The sequence below is a fragment of the Pseudophryne corroboree genome, chromosome 1, assembly GCF_028390025.1.
Source record: "Pseudophryne corroboree isolate aPseCor3 chromosome 1, aPseCor3.hap2, whole genome shotgun sequence".
In the NCBI taxonomy this organism is placed as follows: Eukaryota; Metazoa; Chordata; class Amphibia; order Anura; family Myobatrachidae; genus Pseudophryne; species Pseudophryne corroboree.
In genome coordinates this window covers 477005483-477026073 of record NC_086444.1, presented here as the reverse complement: position 1 = coordinate 477026073, position 20591 = coordinate 477005483, and the positions used below count along the sequence as shown (strand labels likewise).

At 46.0% G+C, this 20591-nt stretch overlaps 1 protein-coding gene across 6 annotated transcripts in view; it reads left to right on the top strand.

Moving 5' to 3' along the window:
* The window catches only part of AOPEP (aminopeptidase O (putative)), a 1013974-nt gene that overhangs the window by 193306 nt on the left and 800077 nt on the right, over positions 1–20591 (top strand). The window lies entirely within an intron of this gene.

Genomic DNA, 20591 nt, shown 5'->3' with positions numbered 1-20591 from the left:
CTTAATTAGTTTGGTCACCCTCCTCTGTACCTTTTCAAGCTTCAGGATATCCTTTTTGTAGTATGGTGCCCAGAATTGTACACAGTATTCAAGGTGTGGCCTCACTAGTGATTTATATAACGGGAGTATAATACTCTCGTCCCTAGCATCAATACCCCGTTTTATGCATGCTAATATCTTATTCGCCATCTTTGCTGCAGTCCTACTTTGGGTACTACTGCTTAGCTTGCTATCTATGATGACACCCAAGTCCTTTTCCAGTACAGAATCCCCTAATTTTACCCCATTTAGTAGGTAGGTGTAATTTTTGTTCTTGTTACCACAGTGCATTACCTTACACTTGTGTTGAAGCGCATTCTCCATTTGGCTGCCCATGCTTCTAATTTAACTAAGTCGTTCTGAAGAGACTCGGCATCCTCCTCTGTATTTATAGCCTTACACAATTTGGTATCATCTGCAAAAATTGACACCTTGCTCTCTAGACCTTCTGTTAGGTCGTTAATGAAAATATTGAACAATAGCGGTCCTAATACTGAGCCTTGCGGCACACCACTTAGCACTTCAGTCCAAGTTGAAAAAGATCCATTAACCACAACGCGCTGCTCCCTATTATCTAACCAGTTTTTGACCCAAGTGCATATTGTGCTTCCTAGCCCTGATTCTTGTAGCTTGTAGATAAGTCTCATGTGTGGTACAGTATCGAACGCTTTGGCAAAGTCTAAAAAGATTACATCCACGTCTTTACCCTGATCTAGGTTTGCGCTTACTGTTTCATAAAAGCCAAGTAAGTTGGTTTGACAGGATCTGTCCTTCATAAACCCATGTTGATTCCTTTTAATGACCTTATTGACTTCAAGGAACTTCTGAATGGGTTTTGCTGGACTGTGTGGTTCCCCAAGGGCAGGCGGGACAAGGTTTGTGTAAGTGTGTTTATAGTGAAACTGTTACGATCCTGATGCTCAGGACAGGGGAGATCTTAAGTAGTAGGTCCTGAGCACCAAGACGGAATGCTGGGATTGGGAGATGGGAAGGAAATAGCCCCTAGCACCCTACCTCCGTTGTCTTACCCGTGTTATCAATTCACGCCTGAACGACTATAGTTTCTTGGGCCCATGGCAGCCGCGTTTGAAGGGCGGATTAGGTCTGCACAACTCCGATGCCCCCTCAGGTCTTAAAGAGAGACAAGGCGTGAACTGAGACAGGCTAATAACAAGGAGACCTCTAACTGAAACAACCACGCTAGGGGCTATAAACTACCTAAAAACTAAACGTATGTGCGGCACGCCGCCAAAGGAAAAGAACTACAAAGAAACCACTGTGCACTCCCCTACACGGCACCGCCGAGTTCCGGGGAGGACAGTGAAAGCGGAAACCTCCGCAAATGCACCAATTCACAGTAAAGTAAACACTAAGCGGCAGAAGCCACTACTCACGAAACCGTGCGAGAACCCCAGATGACAAACGGGTTCGCAAGGACTTAGAAGGATTCCCAGGACCGGCTTCGGACCTCCAAAGTACCAAAGGGCAGGGAGCAAGATCCACCAAACACGGCTGACAGGAACAGAGTTCTGCAAGGCAGGAACAGCATACAAGAAGCTATCACCGGCGGGGCTGCAGTGTGCTGGCTCACATAAAAAGGCCCTGCTGGCCAATAATAGGAGGGCCAGCAGGACCAGCCCCCAGACCCTAATTACTAGTTGCCGTGCAGCTGCCCTGCTGCACGAGCAACCTAATTAACTATTCTTAGCAACGGGGAACGCGGTCCACCTGTGGCGTCCCCGTTGCTATGCACCCGGCGGCCCTGCACGCACGGCGTCCTGCGTTGCCAGGGACCCGGCGGCTATCATGTGCACGGCGTCCTGGCGTTGCTAGGTGCCGTGCGGGGGACAGGGAAGTAGAGAGGCGCGGCGGCCGTGACCGCTGCTCAGTCAGGGCACGGCCGAAGACCGCCGCGCCTTTCAGTACCCCCCCCTTGAGGAGGGGTTAAAGAACCACTAGAGCCAGGTTTCTGAGGAAACTCCTGAAAGAAAATCCTCTTCAGCTTGGGAGCATGTAAATCTTTATCCAACACCCAAGATCTTTCTTCAGGGCCATAACCTTTCCAGTGGACCAAAAAATAGAGCCGACCCCGAGAAAGCTTAGAATCTAAAACCTTCTCCACCAAGAACTCTTGTTGCCCCTGAACATCCACCGGAGATCTACCCTGGGAAGTCCTCCGAGGAAATCTCCTGGAAGAAAAATACTGTTTCAAAAGAGAACAGTGAAAAGTATTGCCAATTTTGAGAGATCTCGGCAAGCGTAGCCGAAAAGCAACTGGGTTGACCTTCTTAATGATAAGGAATGGTTCAATAAATTTGGGTCCCAATCTAGCCGAAGGTTGTCGGAGCTTGATGTTGCGAGTTGACAACCATACCTTATCTCCCACCTTAAAAGTGTAAGGACGTCGGAGCCTATCAGAAAATTTCTTTTCTCGGAAGGCAGCTTTTCTCAAGGCAAGGTGCACCTTTCTCCAAATTGTTCTGAGATGGGAGGTTAAGGTCAACGAGGAGACTGGAGAATGAGGAAAAAAAGAGTTGGCTCTAGGATGAAAGCCAAAGACTGAAAAGAATGGGGACTCCTTGGTGGAAGAATGACAAGAGTTATTATTCGCAAATTCGGCTAACGGAAGAAATTCAGACCAATCATTCTGGAGTTTGGCCGAATACAACCGTAAATACTGTTTTAATGACTGGTTAACTCGTTCGGTTTGTCCGTTAGATTGTGGATGGTACCCAGATGTTAAAGAGAGTTTCATATTTAATGAGGCACAAAAACGTTTCCAGAAACGAGCAAAGAATTGCGGACCCCGATCAGAGACAATATCCCTGGGCAACCCATGGATCCTGAACACATGACGGAGAAACAAGACTGCCAACCCTTGAGCAGAGGGTAATCGGGGAAGAGCAATGAAATGAGCCATCTTACTAAAACGATCTACTACCACCCAAATGACTCGAAATCCGGCTGAAAGAGGAAGGTCCACCACGAAATCCATGGATATATGTGACCATGGCCTGAGAGGAACGGCTAAAGGTACGAGTTGCCCGATCGGCAATGAACGAGGAACCTTATGCCGTGCACAAACCTGACAGGAATGGACAAATTCCCTTACATCTTTAGAAAGACTAGGCCACCACACCGAGCGAGAGACTAACTCCAAGGTCTTAGTGATACCTGGATGACCAGAGACTTTGTTGTCATGAAACTCAGCTAAAACAGTGCCTCTCAGAAATTCAGGGACAAAGAGACGATCAGCAGGAGTCGGTTTAGGAGCCTGCTGTTGAAGCTGGACTAACTGAGTAAATAAATCCTGTGTGAGGCCTGCCCGGATGACAGATGATGGAACTATGGGGGTAGTAACAGGATGGTTATTGTGAACCAGAAGAAAACAACGTGACAGGGCATCAGCTTTAGTATTTTTGGAACCGGGCCTGAAGGTGATAATAAACCTGAAATGAGTAAAAAACAATGCCCAACGTGCCTGCCGAGCATTAAGCCGTTTAGCTGACTCAATATACTGCAGGTTCTTATGGTCAGTAAACACTGTAATAGTATGCCTAGCTCCCTCCAGCCAATGCCTCCACTCCTCGAAAGCCCATTTAACTGCCAGCATTTCTCGATTACCAACGTCATAGTTGGATTCTGCGGAGGAGAATTTCCTGGACATGAAGGCACAAGGGTGTAATTCCTGAGACTCCGGATCTTCCTGAGATAGGATAGCCCCCACTCCAACCTCTGAGGCATCTACCTCGACTATAAAGGGGAGCTCCGGGTTAGGGTGCCTGAGAACAGGAGCCGAGACAAAGGCCTGCTTTAAGGCCCGAAAGGCAGACTCGGCTGCAGGCGACCAATTGGAAGGGTCCGCTCCTTTTTTAGTCAGTGCTACTATAGGAGCGACCAAATCAGAAAAGGTATGAATGAACCGCCTATAATAGTTTGCAAACCCTAAAAAGCGCTGAATTGCTTTTAAATTTGTGGGTTGCGCCCAATTAAGGATGGCCTGGAGTTTTTTCGGTTCCATGAAAAATCCCTGGGGAGAAATAATATACCCCAAGAAGGACACTTCCGTGATGTGAAAATCACATTTCTCTAGTTTTGCGTATAAATGATTCTCCCGTAGTTTTTGAAGAACCAGACGCACATGGGTAATATGTTGTTCCTTAGACTCAGAATAAATCAAAATGTCGTCTAAATAAACGACAACGAGCTTTCCAAGAAAGTCACGAAGAACATCATTGATGAGGTCTTGAAATACCGCAGGAGCATTTGACAGCCCAAAGGGCATCACCAGGTATTCATAATGACCCGACTGTGTGCTGAAAGCCGTCTTCCACTCATCCCCAGATCTTATTCGGATGAGATTGTAAGCTCCTCTAAGATCGATTTTTGAGAAGATAACGGCAGAGCGTAACTGATCAAAAAGTACTGAAATCAAAGGCAAAGGGTAGGTGTTTTTAACAGAAATTTTATTCAGAGCCCGAAAATCAATACATGGTCTGAGCGACCCATCTTTTTTCTCAACAAAAAAGAATCCTGCACTCAAAGGAGATTTCGAAGGCCTAATGAAGCCTTTTTTCAGGCTTTCCTGGATATAATTATCCATAGCCGTGGTTTCTGGCCCGGAGAGGGCATATAATCTCCCCTTAGATAAAGTGGCCCCGGGAACTAAATCTATAGCGCAGTCCTAGGACCGATGGGGAGGCAGAACACATCAGCAAAATCCTGATATTCCAGAGGAATAAGTTCTGGGGTAACTGCCGCAACCCGGACAGGATGGGAAATACACTCCTTAACACAAAAAGGACCCCATTGGGAAATCTCCCCAGACCGCCAATCTATGGTGGGATTCTGAAAGGCAAGCCACGGGTGACCCAAAACTACTGGAACTGCCGGACAATGTGTAAGGTAAAATTCTATTTCTTCTGAATGTAGGGCCCCCACTGTCAGCAATACTGGAGGTGTGCGGTGAGTAATAACTCCATTGGAAAGCGGACCCCCATCCAAGCCGTGCATGGTGATACGTCTATCTAAGGGTATCAGTGGAACGCCTAAAGCCTTAGCCCAAGCTAAATCCATAAAATTTCCTGCAGCTCCACTGTCGACGAAGGCCGACACCAACGAACTGAGGCTGCCAAAGGATATCTTTACCGGAACTAATAGAGAATTATTAGAGGAGATTAACTGCAGACCCAAGTGAACCCCCTCACAATTCACTTGGTCAGAGCGTTTCCCGGCTTGTTCGGGCAGTTACGTACGATATGTCCCTTACCACCACAATACAAACAAAGACCAGAACTTAACCTTCTGGTTCTTTCCTCTGGGGACAGCCGGGAGAGACCCATTTGCATGGGCTCCTCGACGTCCTCAGGAAAAGTATATACACATGGATTAGGCCTAAAAGTTGTTCCTCTTTCAGCCCTCAGCTCTCGGAGACGACGATCAATTTTAATAGCGAGCTCCATGAGTTTGTCTAGAGTCTCAGGAGCGGGGTACTGAAGGAGACTGTCTTTAATCACTTCCGACAGACCGAGGCGAAACTGACTGCGCAGGGCCGGGTCATTCCAGCCACAGTCGTTCGACCAACGGCGAAATTCGGTACAATACACCTCTGCTGGATTTTTGCCTTGCTTAAGGGCACGCAAGGGACTCTCAGCTGATGCTTCTCTATCTGGGTCGTCATATAAGAAGCCTAAGTATTTAAAAAAGGCGTCTACTGATAACAAAGCAGCATCATCCGCTCTTAGCCCAAACGCCCAGGTCTGTGGATCACCCTGAAGTAGAGACATCACAATCCCGACCCGCTGAGACTCAGTACCAGAGGAACGGGGCCTTAAACGAAAATAAAGCTTACAAGCTTCCTTAAAATTAAAAAAATCCTTTCGGTTACCCGAAAAACGGTCAGGTAAATGCATCTTTGGTTCTGGAACCATACTCGGGGAGGCTCGCAAAAGATCTTCCTGCGATCTCACCTGAAGAGTAAGGTCCTGAACCATCTGAGTTAATTCCTGTATTTGGTTAACCAAAAGCTGACTGGGGTTTGGCCCTAAACCTGCCGGATTCATGAGGCCGAATTTCTAGGCCCACCAATACAACGGAAAAAATTAAACCCCCTTTTTTTTTTTTATCTGGGCCGGTGATAATGTTACGATCCTGATGCTCAGGACAGGGGAGATCTTAAGTAATGAGTCCTGAGCACCAAGACGGAATGCTGGGATTGGGAGATGGGAAGGAAATAGCCCCTAGCACCCTACCTCCGTTGTCTTACCCGTGTTATCAATTCACGCCTTAACGACTATGGTTTCTTGGGCCCATGGCAGCCGCGTTTGAAGGGCGGATTAGGTCTGCCCAACTCCGATGCCCCCTCAGGTCTTAAAGAGAGACAAGGCGTGAACTGAGACAGGGTAATAACAAGGGGACCTCTAACTGAAACAACCACGCTAGGGGCTATAAACTACCTAAAAACTAAACGTATGTGCGGCACGCCGTCAAAGGAAAAGAACTACAAAGAAACCACTGTCCACTCCCCTACACGGCACCGCCGAGTTCCGGGGAGGACAGTGAAAGCGGAAACCTCCGCAAATGCAGCAATTCACAGTAAAGTAAACACTAAGCGGCATAGGCCGCAACACGCGGCAGAAGCCGCTACTCACGAAACCGGGCGAGAACCCCAGATGACAAACGGGTTCGCAAGGACTTAGAAGGATTCCCAGGACCGGCTTCGGACCTCCAAAGTACCAAAGGGCAGGGAGCAAGATCCACCAAACACGGCTGACAGGAACAGAGTTCTGCAAGGCAGGAACAGCATACAAGAAGCTATCACCGGCGGGGCTGCAGTGTGCTGGCTCACATAAAAAGGCCCTGCTGGCCAATAACAGGAGGGCCAGCAGGACCAGCCCCCAGACCCTAATTACTAGTTGCCGTGCAGCTGCCCTGCTGCACGAGCAACCTAATTAACTATTCTTAGCAACGGGGAACGCGGTCCACCTGTGGCGTCCCCGTTGCTATGCACCCGGCGGCCCTGCACGCACGGCGTCCTGCGTTGCCAGGGACCCGGCGGCTATCGTGCGCACGGCGTCCTGGCGTTGCTAGGCGCCGTGCGGGGGACAGGGAAGGAGAGAGGCGCGGCGGCCGTGACCGCTGCTCAGTCAGGGCACGGCCGAAGACCGCCGCGCCTAACAGAAACATGGCATTACTCACCTTTGTGAGCACAACACGAACAATATTGTCCACGCCTCTTTGTCAACCATCCCTTGAAGAATTTAAAAAAATACTAGTGAATGCTCAAGATAAACAAAAGTGAATACTTAATTTACACAATTTTAAACCTAAAAGGTGTATTTATAAAAATAAAAATGTGGTATCAGATTTGCTCTTTGGCCCATCATATATGTAACCCTCATACATGCACGCACGCACGCACATGTATGTCTAGACATTGTTCCTTGGTAGTACCTGGTCGGGGGGAAGGGGGGAAAGAATACATATTAAATTAAAACAATACAAAGAAAAAAACAAACTGATGGGAAAGAGAAAAGGGGAAGCAGGAAAATTAACATTTGAAATAGTGAAAAAGTACGACCGCGCTATCGTGTGTGGGGGTTGTCCTGATCCTCTTCCTCCTGTTGTGGCGACGGTGTCTTTGGCGGCTGTTGAGTGCGTTGTACTGAACTTGGTGGCCGCGCTGGTGTAGATGTTGAGGCCGGTGTTGGTGGTGGAGTCATTTGGTAGATGGGTTACATCCCTGTATACCCTTGGTACTGCTGTGACTGTCCATACCAGGGTTGTGGTTGAGCAAGGGCAGGAGGTATCAGTGTGGCTTGTGGTGGCGGATGTGGTGGTTGACCAGCATGTCGTTGAGCTGGCTCTGGGAGTTTGTCGTAGATCATGTGTAGTGTCGTAGTGTCGTTGCGATGATCTGTGCACTGGCTGCGGAATGTCGCTGGCTCTCTGACATGATGTGAATGCTGTGTGACTGGCATACCGTGTTCTCCACCAGCTGGTTGATGGATGTGACCAGAACGTGAAGGATGTCTATAGTCTCCCTGAGATCTACCTGCCTGGTCTTTCTCATTTCTGCCGTCCTGGCGGTCCTGCATCTCTGTTGCCAGGTTGTTTACCCTCTGAATCCTTGAGGGATCCTGCCCTTGCTGAACGACTGCCACCAATTGCATTTGTGCAACTGCAAAGAAAAGTAGAAATAAATTAGAAGACCCATTCCTACATATGTTTTAAGGTTCATAAACATTTTTTTTTTAAAGTTTGTTTTATCTAATTACTTACACAGGGATGTAGAAACTGCGGGCTGCTGCACAGCCACCTCGTCGTCCGACTCTTCCTGTAACAAATCCGGCCTGAAGTAGGGACCAATCCCTGACGCAAATCCGCTGCTGGTCCGTGTCACCTCTGTTTGCAAAAGTACACAAATAAAACATAAGTTAGTAAACAATAGAAAATGGTGACCAAAAAAACAATGTATTCGTATTTTGTGGTGCTGCTGCTCCAGGAGCTTCTCTGGGCATCATATCTGGAGACTTTTCTTGGGTATGGCTGGATGCGTCTGCACGGCTGTCATCAAACCCTAGAAATGTCTCATCGCTTAACCCTGTCGACTCAAACAGCTCAGGTGATGGGTCCACAAGGGTGATGTCTGCTTGAGGCTCTTGGGTCACAGTCTCTGAGTTCCTGGAGGGTAGATCATAAGCTGGGGATGCCCTGCTGGTCTGGGCGCTGGTGATGTCCGGCGCGCAGGTGATGGTCTGCTCGTTGGTGATGTCCTGCGCGCAGGTGATGTCCTCTGGGCAGGCGTGTCTAGGGGAAAGCACAAACACATTAGCAAAAAAAAAAAAATAATAGTTTAGTACAGCACATTTAAATGTATTCTTACCATCACGCCTCCTTTTGGACTGCTGGTCTCCCGCCGTTTTCCGTCTTCTGGGCGGTTCTTCCTCCTCTTGAAAGCCAGCAGGACGGGTGGACTCCACACCTCCTCGAACTCCTTGGACCATGACAGGGTTCATGCGCCTTTTGATAACTTCCTCCCAGGGCAGCCACTTGAAATTGAGAGCCGGACCACCTCTGGTTGCTGTCTCATGTCGGTGCTGAATCCCCATCTTTTTCTTGGTCTGTCTATGGCAGTCACTGTACCGCTTCATGCAGTTTCTGGTGCTCTTGCGGTTTCCAGATACTGCAGTGACAGTATCCGCGATAGTCTCCCAGATCTTCCTCTTTATCTTTGCTGCTGTTGTCTGTGCCCTTGGTCCATACAATACGTTGTAAGACTTGTCGACGCCATTCACTAGGACACAGTTTTCCGCCTCGGTGTACCGGGGTCCACGCAGCTTCCTTCTCTGACTGATCCTCTGCTGGCCCTTAAGGGAATAAAAAACATGCAATTAATACTATCACAATGATCTGTAGGTTTCCCTGGGAGTGCACAAAGATACCTGTAGGTGTGCCTTGGGGTGTGTTGGTGTGCCTGGCAGTGCGCAAAATAGCTCATGGGTGTGTCAAGTTGGATGCAGGCGCTGAAAGTGATTACCTGTCTTGGACTTTTCTTTTTCTTTCTACTTTGGTCCCTTGGTGACCTCGGATGGTCGCTGGATGCCTGGTTGTCCATCTCCTCCTGGGTCGGGGCCCTTTCGTCGTTGCTGTCCAGGAATTCTTCGGAGCAGTGGGGGGAAGGGGGGGCTTGGGGGCGCTGGTCCCTGGACATTCCTGTTGGAATTTTTTTTTAACATATGTACCCAAAAACCCCCACAACCAAACACCCCAAAAATAAAACACAGAGCCGCGCACCCCACATTACATAATTCGTAAAAAAAAAACACTAAAGCCACCCCTGCACCCCAACATGCCATGTTGCAATTAAACCAGTGCTGAAGCATGAAAAACACATTTTAGCACATATAAAAACATGAAAATCCACACCCAAACAAGTCAAAAGGCCAGTAAATGCACCCCAACATGTCATGCTGCTAGTTCACCAGTGCTCAAGCATGACCAAACACATTAGCACATTAAAAAAAACATGAAAAACCACGCCCAAACAACCAAAAAGGCCAGTAAATGCACCCCTGCACCCCAACATGTCGTGCTGCTGGTACACCAGTGCTCAAGCATGACCAAACACACATTAGCATATTAAAAAAAACATGAAAAACCAAGCCCAAACAACCCAAAAGGCCAGTAAATGCACCCCAACATGTCATGCTGATAGTACACCAGTGCTCAAGCATGACCAAACACATTAGCACATTTAAAAAAAACATGAAAAACCATCCTTAAACACAAAACTCCACTAAAGCCATGCAGCAGTAAAAGCAGGACCTTAAAAATACACACCTGTACACATATACATACCCCAAACACACCCAAGAAGCACCACATGTACACCTCATGGCACCTCCCCCCACCACCCAATCATTACATGCTGCACTCATACCTCATACACAACAGTAACCAGCACTCAAAACAACACCCATACACTACACAAACACCTACATGCAACGCTCCAGACCACATGTGGTACTTACCTAAAAATGTTGAATTCGCTCCAAAAATGACTCTCCTCCAGGGTGGCTGAAGGTCTTCTGTCCGTCCTGGATGAAAGTCTGCTGGGTGTGTGAACGATACCACAGCAAGCAAAGCCAAATTGATCACTCTGCAGCTCCTCACTCCGCTCTGCAGGTTCACAAAATGGCTGCTGAGCACGCAGCAAACAACCCCTAATATATGATTCCAAACGGCGGGAAGTCGAATCCAGGCCGCCAATTATTCGACGATTGGTCCGTTTTCGACTGGAGGCATGCTGAATCCATTTTGTATTGAATATGTCAAATTCAGGGCACCAGGTGGAGGGTTTCGACTGTCGAATGCTGTCAAATCTGAAAACTGTCGAATCCACTGCAGGATTCGACTTCAATTGAATATACCCCCTTGAATCAAACCTGATATTGTGAATTGCTCCATTTTCTTGTGTCTCCCCACAAAACAGGTTCATGTAAGTGAGACTGTCCATTTTAACCCTTTTTATTTAGAAAATGATCTGTCTAAGACTATTTTTGTATGTAATTCTTATTAATTGTTTTTGTGTATACTTTTTTAGCATTTTTAGTATCTTTATCATAGTAAGCCCCATTTAATAAGATTGTTCCCTGATTCTTATTGGATCCATTTTGCCTGTTGATTTGACTAATCCATGGAACATATCTATATGAAAAGTTATTTGGTTAATAATAAATTGGAATCAACTGTAGTCGTAGGGAGAACTTAAGGCTTCCTTTTTGTGGCAGATAAAGAGTAGTAGAAATACTGGCGAATGTAATAATTTCTTTAAACAGAGCAGGTAATTGTATTTTTTTTATTGACTTTGTCAGACTCACTTCATACAGGCTGAAGTGAGTACTGAATTTGACAAAGTTACGGGCAACGCTTAGACATTGGTGTATCTTGGAACCAGGTCTTTGACAATGTCTGACATAGAGGTGGTGCTTGTATATCCATTTCTGTATGCTGCTGTGCCTTCATTGTTTGCATTAGACGTTCCATAATTTGCTACTCACTGTTGTTTGCAAAATTATGCAAACAACTAGCAGTAATCATCGGGTTATATAGTTATGATAAAGCTAAATATTTATCTTACTTATAACCCTTTAAGAGGTCTAAGAACACAGTACGCTATTTACGTATGGTATACCGTAAGGGTACGTACGTTGCGTAACAATTGCTTAGCCGTAGTCGAGACGCTCGAGCGTCACGTTCGCTTACGGCCAAGGGATCACAGGCAGGCACGCTATAGGCTGCCGACTAGATAAAGCCAGATATTTATCCTATATAACACACTATACAGAGGTTAAGAAACACTGTACGCAACTGGCGCACGAGGTACCGTAAGGGTACGCTCTTAGCGTAGCGGACGCTGTATCGGGAGCGAGCTGCTCGAGCGACACAAACGCCCGCGAGAATACGCTGTTGGTATCGGGCACACTATAGGTGAGCGACTACCGTAATGCTACGCTATCAGCGTAGCGGACGCTCGAGACCACGAGGAGATCACGAGCGGCGCAGACGCTCACAAGATAACAATCAGTAGGCCTTGAATGTAACACACAGAAATGATATTCTTATACTGTAAACCCTTTTGTAGTGATAGGGTGAAAATCCAACACAGTTTAAGCTGGTTTACACTAAAGCTGTTTGAGCGATAGAGACGCTCCTATTACCCACTGCAATAAACACACAATACCGGTCTAACGCCTTTTAAGGAAATGAATGAACGTTCAAAAGAATAATACAATACAAGTCATACACTACCAATATAACATAGACTACCTAACCAGATAACTACACATGAAATACAATATCAGTACAATAACTATATAAGAGTAACGAGAGAGAAAGAGAAGAGAGAGAGAGAGAGATATGGCTCAGAATAACAAGAAAGACAATATGATTGCGGAGAAAACTTACGCACAAGGGGAACGATCGCATGCGCCTCTGGACATCCAGCTCCCGATTATCAGCAATGAGAACCGTTGAAGAGTGAGCTGGATGTGATCGGCTTGTCTATTTATGTCCCACACACAATACAATTCAATGGTCCCTACAATCTCATTGTTCATTGGACACAGGAATTCGTCTTCGCACTAAAACAAAAGGTCATAGGTTGATTCATACAGGTGGGCTGTGACTACTTCCAACTGCTCAGGTGGGTGGGAAACTAGGTTTCCCGCCGCATGGATAAGTAAGTGCAAATAATAGTAAATGGACATAAACTTCTTATGTCCATAACTATTCGCACGAGCGATTAATTCGCTTCAAACCAACACCGGAATATTGCTAATTAAATACTCTTCCGATGGATACTAAACACCACTGTATAATCCTTGTCTGACCCTTTGTATCAGACAAAGAGGGATCTCTCTGTCCATGAACATGCTACATTAACTAAACTTTCAGAATCTATCAAAGGGACCATGATCTACAAAATACATTATATGGTTAAAATATATATCGATTGAGTCGCCCGCTAGACGCATACAAACTCTACCGTAAATGCGCATATCGTGCGCCTGCGGGTGCCCGCGAAGGCGAGTATGCGCACGCACGGGAGAGCTCTTGCACGCGCAGCGGGAGCTCGCATGAGGTGCAAATATGGCAGTGTGCATAGTGATATTTTTCTGACTTTGACAGTCCACCCTTTGGCAGTCAACAATAACTGCCACTTCCTAAAATATTTCAAAAAAAGAAAAATATATGTCAAGTGTAAATACATTTCCATGATTGGGTAGGGGAGGAGAGGAGAAGGTAGGAAAAGGGTATGACCTAGTGAGATAGCAGAAGCATGTGTGTATGAATCCATGTTTGGGGGGTCATGTATCATCGTGCCGTACGTGTTTTAAATCAAGCTTCGAGGTATTGCGAAGTATACATTCGAATTCCTTCTTATCCCGTGGTACGGGTCTGTGGATGGGCTGTCAAACTTTACCGAGCTCTCTTCGGCTTTTGGTTGCAACAAAATGGGGGAGCACATTTTAGTTGATGATACATGAATGGGGGAATATGTGAATGCTGATATCTGTGCCGGTATTCCCTATCGCCTATGTGTGTGCTTTACCTGAAGGTTGTAGAGATGAAGATAAGACACAATTATGGTAAATGCAGTGGTATTCTATGTCAGGTTAATGAACATTTGTTGGTTAAAGTCTTGTCTGGTGTCTGTTGAATGCAGTCTTCTTTGGGCTTTTGCCAATAGGTGTGGGCAAAAGCTTTGTCAATGTCCATAGACTTACAAAAGTGTTGGGCTAGCGTAATTTTAAAATTTCTAGGGAAACTGGGGGTCTATGGCATAGTTCATCAAATATCTGCGTATAAGGTTGTCAAAACTTCTTCTTTAATCCATCAGTTGTCTGTATACAGGATCATCAAATTCCTCGTCCAAGTGGGTCTTTTTACCTTGGAGAAAACGGAAAAACAGGTGAAAGAAACGGACCGTATAATCGCATTTTCATCACATCATTGTCTCTACCGTTGGGTCATAAATCAAATCCATTGGAATTACAATTTCCTCACTCCTTAAACTCATTACCCTGGTACTACGTTTGCACTTCATTAAAGCCTGACCGCATCTAAATATCAAGCCAATCGTTATGATAACACCTAAGATACATAGGAGAAACTTCCCTACATCCATTATGACTCCTTGAGCCCATTCTCCTAAACCAGAGAACCAATTTCGCGGGTTCAACCATGACACCCAACCAGTCAGCTCATTACCCACAGCAGCAAGGGTGAGATTGTGTCTCCTGCGAAATTCCCACTTTAATTGGAGAATATCGTCCATCTTTTGGTCTATGACCTCGACCGGGTCCTTGGTACTATTCGTTATATATGTGCAGCATTTCACGCCGTACTGCGTTGCCAGTGTGACACAATATCCACCTGTCACTGCCGTGAGATAATTGAGAATCATTCTATGCTGAACCAGTTCTGTTTTATAAGCTTGAAGCTCTCTTCCAGTATACCTAAAAGTGTCATCATACATTTCTGTGATATTGTCTAACAAATTTGCGAGCGCAGATATGTATTTATAATTCAACACTCCTCTGGCGGTGCGAGTGATGTCTAACGCAAGTAGAAACTGAATCCCGGTGGATTCATGGATCATGTCAGAGGCCGGATGCTCTGTTCTTTCTATCAGGTGCCGTTTAACTACGTGCTCGTAGTGGGTGTGAGTATAAGGAGCTTGGGCAACACGGTGTATATCTTTCATTTTGGCATGTGATACAGTCATTACTTCAGGCAGTACTTTTCCAATATAACACAATCCTTCAGAGTTTGGGGCAAGCCACTTATACGCCTTCCTCCCGCATATGAAATATGCATCATCGGGGAGAACATATGGGACGGAGTAGGACATAACCATATTACACATCTTCCATGTGAAATCTCCTAACCCTAATTCTCCAATCTGTCTAGTACACGTATCAGCTTGTACGATATGTGCACAGTATCCTGGTGATACCTCTCCAACTCTCGTAATCCTACTTCCTAGGGTATACCTATATCGGAAAGATTTTCCTCTACTGGCTATGTGGCGTATAAGCTCTGTATCTGTCGGCATTCTATCTGCTCTATATGAAAAGGTCATGGTTTGGTTACTCCATGACACTTCCCAATTTCCCGGCTTTCGGGGATTGGAAATGTTAAAACATATTAGGGATCTATCCACATGATATTGGTGGAGCTTCAAACTAGGAGGACTGGAGATATTAAACCTCCTGTCCACCGGCCTCCCACCACTTAGCTCAAGTACCTCCCCTATCGTTAAAGGAAATGGTACTAGTCCTGATTTGCTATGACCTTGAGGTACTTGAGAGCATACCCAACAATCTGTTTGATTTAACACACTACCCACTAAGGAGTGATAGTCACTCAAGGGATGCCGGTCCATGTGGATATTAAAACTGGATTGGCATTTCTTGATGCACCCATCCTCAACTACATTGTCACAGAGCCTACAGATACAGTTTTCTTCAGCTAACAATCCTTCACAATTCCTTCTATGGTCCATGTTATCGGATCGTTTTCTGATACTCGCCTTTGCTTGTTGATTATGTTGTTCTCGGAAAACTACGCCTCCATCTCTGTCATCAGAACCCATTCCAGAACCTCTCTCGACCTCCATGGTACTCTCGCCGGAACAGACTGCTCTGGTCAACATCATGGTCAACAGGAAAATCCGGATCACAGTCTCTTGAGGCAAGTCCATCTTAGGAGGAAACGAAGAAGAATGAGAAGGGGGAGAAAAATAATTTGAGGGAGAGGGGATGGGAAGTGGAGAAAAACAATAAAAGGGAAACAGGGAATCGACAACTGCTTTTGATCTTGTGATTCTCAATGCTCAGGTGCCGCCTCAGTCCTCCTGGAACAGACACTCCAGTGATACAACTTCCTCTACCGTCTGTTCCTTATCACGGGACCTCTCTGGATCAGCAACCTTCTTACAATGGGACGAATGAACCCAAGTCTCTCTCTCGGCAACCTTCAATGCTGTAGTGCTAGTCAGTAAGACTTGGTATGGTCCTTCCCATCTGTCAATAAGGCAACCTGAGCGTAGAAAATTCCGTATCATTACATAATCCCCAGGTTCAATGTCATGACAATTACTATCTGGTAAATCAGGAATCACCAACTTCAAATTATCATTTTGATTCCTTAGCTGTTTACTCATGTTAATCAAGTATTTTACAGTCACTTCATTGTTACACTTCAAATCATCCTGAGGGTTAATCATAACATGCGGTTGTCGACCAAACAAGATTTCAAAGGGAGACAGATTAAGAGGGGACCTGGGAGTGGTTCTGATGCTGTATAGTACAATGGGTAAAGCTTCTGGCCATGTCAATCCTGTTTCTGCCATAACTTTGCTCAGTTTATTTTTAATAGTGCTGTTCACTCTTTCCACCTTCGCACTCGCCTGTGGACGGTATGGAGTGTGCAGCTTGCTATCAATTCCCATCAACTTACACATTCCTTGAAAGACATCACCTGTAAAATGGGTACCCCTATCACTTTCAATTATTCTAGGGATACCATATCTACATACAAATTCCTGCACAATTTTCTTAGCCGTGAACATAGCGGTATTTGTGGCCGCCGGAAATGCTTCGACCCAATTTGAGAACACATCTATACAAACAAGTACATATTTCAAATTTCGACAAGGGGGTAATTGGATAAAGTCAATCTGTATTACCTGAAAAGGGCCGCCTGTAGGTGGGATATGCGATGGTTCTGTTGGTATTGCCTTTCCGATATTCTTTCTCAAGCAGGTAAGGCATGACATTGCTCTCTTACTTGCATGAGATGAAAATCCTGGGGCGCACCAATATGCTCTTACCAACTTACACATTCCCTCCTTGCCTAGATGAGTCAGCCCGTGTGCTGCCTCAGCTAAACATGGAAGATATGCTCTGGGGGCCACTGGTTTACCTTGTCCATCCGTCCAGAGTCCTGAGGACTCCTGGCCATATCCCTTTGCCTTCCAGACTGCCTTTTCCTGTGTGGAACACAAATTTTGCATTTCACACAGCTTCTGTGTGTTGATGGTATTAAATACCATCAATTGTGTGGTGTCTGTCTGGGGGTACCAGCTGCTAACTTAGCAGCTTCATCTGCTCGGCTGTTACCAAGTAATACTGGGTCCTGGCTATATGTATGTGCTTTACACTTGATAACAGCCACTCTGTCGGGTTCCTGTATCGCTGTTAGAAGCCTTTTGATGTGAGCTGCATGCGCTACCGGTGTACCAGCTGCCGTCATGAAATTTCTGAGGCGCCATAGGGCTCCGAAATCGTGGACTACCCCGAATGCGTATCTAGAGTCGGTGTAGATATTGGCTGATTTGCCCTTAGCCAATTCACATGCTCTGGTTAGGGCGACCAGTTCAGCAACCTGGGCTGAGTGAGGTGGGCCTAGCGGTTCTGCTTCTATGGTGCTTTGGTCATCTACGACTGCGTATCCAGTACACAAGTCTCCCGAGTCTGACTGTCTGTGACAACTACCATCCGTGTAGAAGGTCAGATCTACATCTTCCAGTGGGTTGTCACTGATGTCAGGCCTTGCGGTAAAATTTTGGGTCAAATATTCCATACAATCATGTGTGTCCTCCTTTGTATTAAATTCTCCTTCCCCACCACTCTCATCCTCCACCCTTTGTGCCTGTCCAGGCACACCTGGGAGATATGTTGCAGGATTTAATGCACTGCATCTCCTTATGGTGATGTTTACGGGGGCCATTAGTGCCAATTCCCATCTTGTAAACCTCGCTGATGAGACGTGCCTGGTTTGGGCAGAATTTAGCAAGGCTGACACTGCATGTGGTGTATGAATTGTGAGGTTGTGACCTAGCACTACATCTTCGCTTTTCGTTACTAGCAATGCTATCGCAGCAACGCTTCGCAAGCATGTGGGGAGGGATCGCGCTACCGTATCTAGCTGAGCGCTGTAGTATGCTACTGGCCTGCTGGCATCACCGTGCTTCTGGGTTAGGACGCCTGCCGCGCAACCAGCACTTTCTGTTCCGTACAGCTCAAAGGGTTTCCCATAGTCTGGCATACCTAATGCTGGCGCCTGCGTTAGGCACTGTTTAAGTCTCTCAAATGCCATCTCGGACTCGTCTGTGTGCGAAATCCTATCAGGCTTGTTTGAGGAAACCATCTCCTGCAAAGGTAATGCTAGAATGGAAAATCCTGGGATCCAGTTACGGCAATACCCACACATTCCTAAAAATGTTCTGATCTGTTGCTGGGTTTGTGGCAGAGTCATGTCTCTAATTGCTTGAATTCTATCAGCGGTCAGGTGTCTCAGTCCTTGTGTTAGACAGTGTCCCAAGTATTTTACTTTAGTTTGGCATAATTGTAACTTGTCTTTGGAAACCTTGTGTCCTGTGTCTGAAAGATGAAACAGGAGCTGTTTCGTATCCTTCAGGGATGCTTCCACTGAATCCGAACACAGTAGTAGATCATCCACGTACTGTATTAATACTGATCCACTCTCTGGTTGGAAAGACTGTAAACAATCATGCAAAGTCTGGGAAAATATACTTGGACTGTCTATGAAACCTTGTGGTAATCGAGTCCATGTGTATTGGACTCCTCTGTATGTAAATGCAAACAAATATTGGCTGTCAGGGTGCAGAGGTACCGAAAAGAAAGCGGAGCAGAGGTCAATAACAGTGAAAAATTTCGCAGTGGGAGGGATTTGCATAAGGATGACAGCTGGATTTGGCACTACGGGGAACTGACTCTCAACTATTTTGTTAATCCCCCTTAGATCCTGCACTAGCCGGTAACCCCTCCCCCCCACTCTTTTTCACAGGGAAGATGGGACTATTGGCAGTGCTGGACGTTCTTACCAGAATGCCCTGTTGTAGCAAGCGCTCTATTACTGGGTATACTCCTAACTCCACCTCTGGCTTCAGAGGGTATTGTGGGATTTTTGGAGCTATCCTACCATCTTTTACTTGCACAACTACTGGAGCTACGTTTGCCATCAATCCAGTGTCTTGTCCGTCTTTAGTCCACAGTGACTCTGGTATCTGGGATGTCATTTCTTCTACTTGGGATGGAGTCCTATTTGTCATAATGGTATGTGACATTAATTTTGATGGGGAGTCTAACATGTCTCGCACTTCCTGAGCGTGATTCTCAGGTATGTCCAAGAATACACCTTCAGGAGTACAATAAATGACGCACCCCATTTTACACAATAAGTGTCTTCCCAGGAGATTAGTCGGTGCCGATGCAGCCAGCAAAAAGGAATGCTTGGTATGTAAAGGCCCTATTGTAATCTCAGCTGGTTTGCTAACAGGGTAATGCTGGACTACTCCCGTTATTCCTACGGCTGGAATTGTCTTACCAGTGGTTCTCATGCCCACTGTCGAATTTATCACTGATTTGGCCGCCCCCGTATCTACAAGAAAGTTTAATGATTTACCAGCTACATTAATTGCAATTTCGGGTTCACTACCAAGACTTGCAATCAATTTTACTGGCTGCAGATTACAGGTATGGCCACACCCCTATTGGGTATGGTGACCTCCCTGAATCCCGCTGGCAGCAACTACTTGTGAAGGGGTTAAATGGGAACTACCAGAGGCTTGCCAGTCTCTGTTCGGGGGGTATCTTTTTGTTTCCCCTGCATGTGGCTCATAACTCCGTTTCTGCGGACCCTGCTCCCAATGTCGTGTGTCGTGTCGTTGTCTAGGGGGTTGATAAGGCTTTTGTATGTTTCTTGATTTACAGTCTCGTGCAAAGTGTCCCTCTCTATGACAAAAATAACAGGTTACCACATTTGACTTACCCACAGGGTTTGGTGATCTATACAAAGACTGCCTTGTGGTCAGGGCCTGTATACTTACGGCCATTAACTTATCACCTTGTAATTCCCTATGTCTGGTGATATTCCGATCGTGATCCACAGCTGCCTCTCTCAAAGTAGCCACCGACAAACCTCGCCAACATGGTTGCGTGGTCTGTACCCTTGTCTTTAATGCCTCTTTTAAACCATCCATTAGTACAGATACTGCTACCTCTCGATGGTTTATGTTTGTTTTAATGTCCTCTATGCCTGTGTACTTTGCCATATCTAGCAATGCCCTGTGAAAATATTCTGCAGCAGTTTCTGACTCTTTTTGTTTAATGGAGAAAATCTTGTTCCATTTAACTACAGCTGGAAAATACTCCTTTAACTGTAAACTTATCCTTTTTACATTGTCTTTGTTGTACACATCTGTAAGAGGTACATCCTGATCCAATCCACAGTCAGCTAAAAATTGAGCCGAGTCGACATTGGAGGGTAAACAAGCCCTCAGCAATACCTGCCAGTCTTTGTTATTGGGCTCTAAAGTGTTCCCTAGGTCTCTGATGTATTTCTGACTAGCAACTAGATCTTTTCTAGGATCAGGGAATTCAGACACTATGGTTCTTAATTCCATTCGGGAAAACGGACTGTACATGGCAATGTTCCTGATAGGAGTGACTCCTGTAGTG